Here is a 7,352-nt window from a genome sequence, read left to right on the forward strand (position 1 = left end):
TCGGTTGGGTTGCCGTCCAGTTGAAGTTGAATCTGTTGGGTACCGGTAAATATGAATTTCGTCTTTTCTGTACTCATGGATAATCCGAGCTTCGTTGCATTTTTTCTCACGGACCGTGTATACGCCGATGACATCGTGTTCTTGGCGGATACAGCCCAAGAGGCACAAGAAACGACAAGCAAGCCAATGGAAAGAGGCCCGGATTATCCATGAATACGGAAAGGACGAATCCATGGGTCCCCCTGCCTGCCTGATAATCTGCATGGGATGTCCCCTAACTTCCTAATAATCTGCATGGGGGGAGTCCCCCTGATAATCTGCATGGGATGTCCCCCTAACTTCCTAATAATCTGTATGGGGGGAGCCCCCCTGATAATCTGCGTGGGAGGTCCCCCTAACTTCCTAATAATCTGTATGGGGGGAGCCCCCTGATAATCTGCGTGGGAGGTCCCCCTAACTTCCTAATAATCTGCATGGGGGGAGTCCCCCTAATTTGCACTGCAAGAACAAGCTTCTACAGGTCTCAACACTAGTGGAAACGTTATTGGAGTAATTGCTTTGAACTATTAATGAAAAGAGCAATGCTCTGCAGGGAATAGATGACGGAGGCCGGACTGGGTGTAGAGGACTGGCCAGCGGGTGCCTGTACCATTATCAGTAGAACAGCGAAGTATGGTTAGTATAAGTGAGAGGAAGCAGATGCCCTTACACTGGCCGGGCTCCACACTGGTATTATACCCTCTCCCTTCTGAACATTCCTTATTAAGAGTTACATTCCTTATTAAGAGTTACAGCGAGACGCCGGCCCCAACAATTCCAAATGTCATTGGATAAAGATTGTCAAACCCGTGTCGGCCTGTGCTTACCGCGAATAATTCCGCGTTTCACATTATGATGTAAAGACGCTTATATCTGCCCCGCTGTGTGTCTGCGCCCCCCGCTGTGTGACTGCCCCCCACTGTGTCTGTGCCCCCTGCTGTCTGTCTGCGCCCCCCGCTGTCTGTCTGCGCCCCCCGCTGTCTGTCTGCGCACCCCGCTGTCTGTCTGCGCTCCCCGCTGTCTGTCTGCGCCCCCCGCTGTCTGTCTGCGCCCCCCGCTGTCTGTCTGCGCCCCCCGCTGTCTGTCTGCCCCCCCGCTGTGTGTCTGCGCCCCCGCTGTGTGTCTGCGCCCCCTGCTGTGTGTCTGCCCCCGCTGTGTCTGCGCCCCGATGTGTGTCTGCGCCCCCCGCTGTGTGTCTGCGCCCCCCGCTGTGTGTCTGCACCCCCCACTGTCTGTCTGCGCCCCCCGCTGTCTGTCTGCGCCCCCCGCTGTCTGTCTGCGCCCCCGCTGTGTGTCTGCGCCCCCCGCTGTCTGTCTGCGCACCCCACTGTCTGTCTGCGCCCCCCGCTGTCTCTCTGTGCCCCCCGCTGTCTGTCTGCGCCCCCGCTGTCTGTCTGCGCCCCCCGCTGTCTGTCTGCGCCCCCGCTGTCTGTCTGCGCCCCCCGCTGTGTGTCTGCGCCCCCCGCTGTGTGTCTGCGCCCCCCGCTGTGCGTCTGCCCCCCGCTGTGCGTCTGCCCCCCCGCTGTGCGTCTGCCCCCCGCTGTGCGTCTGCCCCCTGCTATGCGTTGGGGTACAGTAGCTCTCCTGGGCCATCGGTCTTCCAGCAGGAGAAGGGTTAACCCAATGTCACTGGCTTTAGTTCCCTTTGCTCCTGGAGGTGCTGAACCTCTAACGCACTTACATGGAAAACCTTGCAGTGTCAGCAAGGGTCTTAATATTACATGGCTGTGCCAGTACCGGAGCTTTGCTACTGGTGGTGCCTGGATCTCCATGGAACACCATTGGCAGGACGTCCCGAGAAGCTGGATATGAGGCTAACTGGGGCTGTGCACAGCGACTCTGTATAGGAATAGTGAATGGGTTGTGCCAGTATAGGAGCTTTGTTATTTGTGGTGCCCGGGGGTATCATTAATGAAGGGGTAGACCCGGTAGAGGATGGGGCCAATATTTGAGTGGTGGATGTTGGCAGTGCTCTAGTTTGGGGAAGAGTGCAGAGGGGCGTATGCTTCGCGGTGATAGAGTGGGGCAAGGGTAATATTCCGGGAACCTCAATGTTACAGGGCTCCAAGTCTCCGGCCCATTTTTACTAAGCAGTGCTACCCCATAAGACCCCTTCCAGTGCTGTAAAACACCTCCAGTGAAAGGGCTGTAAGGTTTCTCCCGGTGTCTGAAGATGCCCTAGGGCAAGGGCAGCCAACTCCAGTGCTCAAGGGCCAACAACTGGTCAGGTTTTAAACCTATACCTGCTTCAGCACAGGTGGCTCAACCAGTCAAAATGACTGAGCCACCTGCGCTGAAGCAGGGAAATCCCCGAATACCTGGCCTTGTTGGTGGCACCTAGAAGACTGCCGTTGGCCACCCCTGTCCAATGGATTACCATCGTTGAGTTCACATGGCCCATAGTGTTAGGGCCCAGAGAGCAGACATCGGCGACGGCCCAACAGAGAAAATGAGGCAACACTGGCGATGTATCAACGTGGGACGGAGAGGGGGTGGCAGAGAGCGGAGAAGGGTGGCAGAGAGCGGAGAAGGGTGGCAGAGAGCACAGAAGGGTGGGAGAGAGCGGAGAAGGGTGGGAGAGAGTGGAGAAGGGTGTGAGAGAGTGGAGAAGGGTGGGAGAGAGCGGAGAAGGGTGGGAGAGAGCGGAGAAGGGTGGGAGAGAGTGGAGAAGGGTGGGAGAGAGTGGAGAAGGGTGGCAGAGAGCGGAGAAGTGTGGGAGAGAGCAGAGAAGGGTGGGAGAGCAGAGAAGGGTGGCAGAGAGCGGAGAAGGGTGGCAGAGAGCAGGAGAAGGGTGGCAGAGAGCACAGAAGGGTGGGAGAGAGTGGAGAAGGGTGGGAGAGAGTGGAGAAGGGTGTGAGAGAGTGGAGAAGGGTGGGAGAGAGCGGAGAAGGGTGGGAGAGAGTGGAGAAGGGTGGGAGAGAGTGGAGAAGGGTGGGAGAGAGTGGAGAAGGGTGGCAGAGAGCGGAGAAGTGTGGGAGAGAGCAGAGAAGGGTGGGAGAGAGTGGAGAAGGGTGGGAGAGAGTGGAGAAGGGTGGGAGAGAGCGGAGAAGGGTGGGAGAGAGTGGAGATGAGTGGGAGAGAGTGGATAAGGGAGGGAGAGAGCGGAGAAGGGTGGGAGAGAGAGGGTGGGAGAGAGCAGAGAAGGGTGGGAGAGAGCGGAGAAAGGTGGGAGAGAGCAGAGAAGGGTGGCAGAGAGCGGAGAAGGATGGGAGAGAGCGGAGAAGGATGGGAGAGAGCGGAGAAGGGTGGGAGAGAGCAGAGAAGGGTGGGAGAGAGCAGAGAAGGGTGGGAGAAAGCGGAGAAGGGTGGGAGAGAGCGGAGAAGGGTGGGAGAGAGAGGGTGGGAGAGAGCAGAGAAGGGTGGGAGAGAGCGGAGAAGGGTGGGAGAGAGCGAAGAAGGGTGGGAGAGAGCGGAGAAGGATGGGAGAGAGCAGAGAAGGGTGGGAGAGAGCGGAGTAGGGTGGGAGAGAGCAGAGAAGGGTGGCAGAGAGCGGAGAAGGGTGGCAGAGAGCGGAGACGGGTGGGAGAGAGCAGTGAAGGGTGGCAGAGAGCAAAGAAGGGTGGGAGAGAGCAGAGAAGGGTGGCAGAGAGCGGAGAAGGGTGGGAGAGAGCGGAGAAGGGTGGCAGAGAGCGGAGAAGGGTGGGAGAGAGCGGAGAAGGGTGGCAGAGAGCGGAGACGGGTGGGAGAGAGCAGAGACGGGTGGGAGAGAGCAGAGCGGAGAAGGGTGGGAGAGCGCGGAGAAGGGTGGCAGAGAGCGGAGAAGGGTGGCAGAGAGCAGAGTAGGGTGGGAGAGAGCGGAGAACGGTGGCAGAGCGGAGAAGGGTGGCAGAGAGCGGAGAAGGGTGGGAGAGAGCAGAGAAGGGTGGCAGAGAGCGGAGAAGGGTGGGAGAGAGGAGAAGGGTGGGAGAGAGCGGAGAAGGGTGGGAGAGAGCGGAGAAGGGTGGCAGAGAGCAGAGTAGGGTGGGAGAGAGCAGAGCAGAGAAGGGTGGGAGAGCGCGGAGAAGGGTGGCAGAGAGCGGAGAAGGGTGGCAGAGCGGAGAAGGGTGGCAGAGAGCGGAGAAGGGTGGGAGAGAGCAGAGAAGGGTGGCAGAGAGCGGAGAAGGGTGGGAGAGAGCGGAGAAGGGTGGCAGAGAGCGGAGAAGGGTGGGAGAGAGCGGAGAAGGGTGGGAGAGAGCGGAGAAGGGTGGCAGAGAGCGGAGTAGGGTGGAAGAGAGCAGAGCGTAGAAGGGTGGGAGAGAGCGGAGAAGGGTGGCAGAGAGCGGAGACGGGTGGGAGAGAGCAGAGACGGGTTGGAGAGAGCAGAGAAGGGTGGCAGAGAGCGGAGAAGGGTGGGAGAGAGCAGAGAAGGGTGGCAGAGAGCGGAGAAGGGTGGCAGAGAGCGGAGAAGGGTGGCAGAGAGCGGAGAAGGGTGGGAGAGAGCGGAGAAGGGTGGCAGAGAGCGGAGAAGGGTGGCAGAGAGCGGAGAAGGGTGGCAGAGAGCGGAGAAGGGTGGCAGAGAGCGGAGAAGGGTGGGAGAGAGCGGAGACGGGTGGGAGAGAGCGGAGCGGAGAAGGGTGGGAGAGCGCGGAGAAGGGTGGCAGAGAGCGGAGAAGGGTGGCAGAGAGCGGAGTAGGGTGGGAGAGAGCGGAGAAGGGTATCAGAGCGGAGAAGGGTGGCAGAGTGCGGAGAAGGGTGGGAGAGAGCAGAGAAGGGTGGGAGAGAGCGGAGAAGGGTGGCAGAGAGCGGAGAAGGGTGGGAGAGAGCGGAGAAGGGTGGGAGAGAGCGGAGAAGGGTGGCAGAGAGCAGAGTAGGGTGGGAGAGAGCAGAGCGGAGAAGGGTGGGAGAGCGCGGAGAAGGGTGGCATAGAGCGGAGAAGGGTGGCAGAGCGGAGAAGGGTGGCAGAGAGCGGAGAAGGGTGGCAGAGAGCAGAGTAGGGTGGGAGAGAGCAGAGCGGAGAAGGGTGGGAGAGCGCGGAGAAGGGTGGCAGAGAGCGGAGACGGGTGGCAGAGAGCGGAGTAGGGTGGGAGAGCGGAGAAGGGTGGCAGAGCGGAGAAGGGTGGCAGAGAGCGGAGAAGGGTGGGAGAGCAGAGAAGGGTGGGAGAGAAGGGTGGCAGAGAGCGGAGAAGGGTGGGAGAGAAGGGTGGGAGAGAGCGGAGAAAGGTGGCAGAGAGCAGAGTAGGGTGGGAGAGAGCAGAGCGGAGAAGGGTGGGAGAGCGCGGAGAAGGGTGGCAGAGAGCGGAGAAGGGTGGCAGGGCGGAGAAGGGTGGCAGAGAGCGGAGAAGGGTGGGAGAGAGCAGAGAAGGGTGGCAGAGAGCGGAGAAGGGTGGGAGAGAGCGGAGAAGGGTGGGAGAGAGCGGAGAAGGGTGGGAGAGAGCGGAGAAGGGTGGGAGAGAGCGGAGAAGGGTGGCAGAGAGCGGAGAAGGGTGGAAGAGAGCAGAGCGTAGAAGGGTGGGAGAGAGCGGAGAAGGGTGGGAGAAAGCGGAGAAGGGTGGCAGAGAACGGAAAAGGGTGGGAGAGAGCGGAGAAGGGTGGCAGAGAGCGGAGAAGGGTGGCAGAGAGCGGAGAAGGGTGGGAGAGAGCGGAGAAGGGTGGGAGAGAGCGGAAAAGGGTGGCAGAGAGCAGAGTAGGGTGGGAGAGAGCAGAGCGGAGAAGGGTGGGAGAGCGCGGAGAAGGGTGGCAGAGAGCGGAGAAGGGTGGCAGAGAGCGGAGTAGGGTGGGAGAGAGCGGAGAAGGGTGGCAGAGCGGAGAAGGGTGGCAGAGAGCGGAGAAGGGTGGGAGAGAGCAGAGAAGGGTGGCAGAGAGCGGAGAAGGGTGGGAGAGAGCGGAGAAGGGTGGCAGAGAGCGGAGAAGGGTGGGAGAGAGCGGAGAAGGGTGGGAGAGAGCGGAGAAGGGTGGCAGAGAGCAGAGAAGGGTGGGAGAGAGCAGAGAAGGGTGGGAGAGAGCGGAGAAGGGTGGCAGAGAGCGGAAAAGCGTGGCAGAGAGCGGAGAAGGGTGGGGGAGAGCGGAGTAGGGTGGGAGAGAGCGGAGAAGGGTGGGAGAGAACGGAGAAGGGTGGGAGAGAACGGAGAAGGGTGGGAGAGAACGGAGAAGGGTGGCAGAGAGCGGAGAAGGGTGGCAGAGAGCGGAGAAGGGTGGCAGAGAGCGGAGAAGGGTGGCAGAGAGCGGAGAAGGGTGGCAGAGAGCGGAGAAGGGTGGCAGAGAGCGGAGAAGGGTGGCAGAGAGCGGAGAAGGGTGGGAGAGAGCAGAGAAGGGTGGGAGAGAGCGGAGAAGGGTGGGAGAGAGCAGAGAAGGGTGGGAGAGAGCAGAGAAGGGTGGGAGAGAGCAGAGAAGGGTGGGAGAGAGCAGAGAAGGGTGGGAGAGAGCGGAGAAGGGTGGGAGAGAGCAGAGAAGGGTGGGAGAGAGCGGATAAGGGTGGGCTGCAATTACAGAGAGGATAATGAGTATTTCCTAGAGCGGAGCATCAAAAGTACCCCCCCCCCCCCCACACTTTGGACACGTGAACGAAAGAAAGTCGGAATATGAAACCCGCCGGCAGCTGCTCCTTATATAAATACATCTCTAAAACCTGCAGCTTTAGAGAGCTACACAAGGACTTAGCACATGCAGACGGCCCTGGTGAGAGGAGGGTGCGGGGTGGGGAGGGGGTGGAGTAGGGTGCAGGGAGGGGGTGGAGGAGGGTGCGGGTGGGGAGGGGGTGATAGGAGGGTGCGGGGTGGTGAGGGGGTGAGAGGAGGGTGCGGGTGGGGAGGGGGTGAGAGGAGGGTGCGGGTTGAAGAGGGGGTGAGAGGAGGGTGCGAGTTGAGGAGGGGGTGAGAGGAGGGTGCGGGGTGGGGAGGGGGTGGAGTAGGGTGCAGGGAGGGGGTGGAGGAGGGTGCGGGGTGGGGAGGGGGTGATAGGAGGGTGCGGGGTGGTGAGGGGGTGAGAGGAGGGTGCGGGTGGGGAGGGGGTGAGAGGAGGGTGTGGGTTGAAGAGGGGGTGAGAGGAGGGTGCGGGGTGGGGGACGGGGGGGTGAGAGGAGGGTGCGGGGTGGGGGACGGGGGTAAGAGAAGAGTGGGGAGGGGGTGGGGGAGGGGGTGGGGGAGGGATATCATAGCCAATCCCCTGATCACATTTTTAGGGAACTCTCAAACAATGCTTTAACCCAGGGTTGCTCAACTCCAGTAGTGTGTGTATGTATGCATGCGTGTGTGTATGTGTGCATGTATGCGTGTGTGTATGTATGCATGTATGCGTGTGTGTATGTATGCATGTATGCGTGTGTGTATGTATGCGTGTGTGTATGTATGCATGAATGCGTCGATGTGTGTTTGTATGGATGTGTGTGTGTGTGTTTG

The sequence above is a fragment of the Ascaphus truei genome, chromosome 11 (genome assembly GCF_040206685.1).
Source record: "Ascaphus truei isolate aAscTru1 chromosome 11, aAscTru1.hap1, whole genome shotgun sequence".
Lineage (NCBI taxonomy): Eukaryota > Metazoa > Chordata > Amphibia > Anura > Ascaphidae > Ascaphus > Ascaphus truei.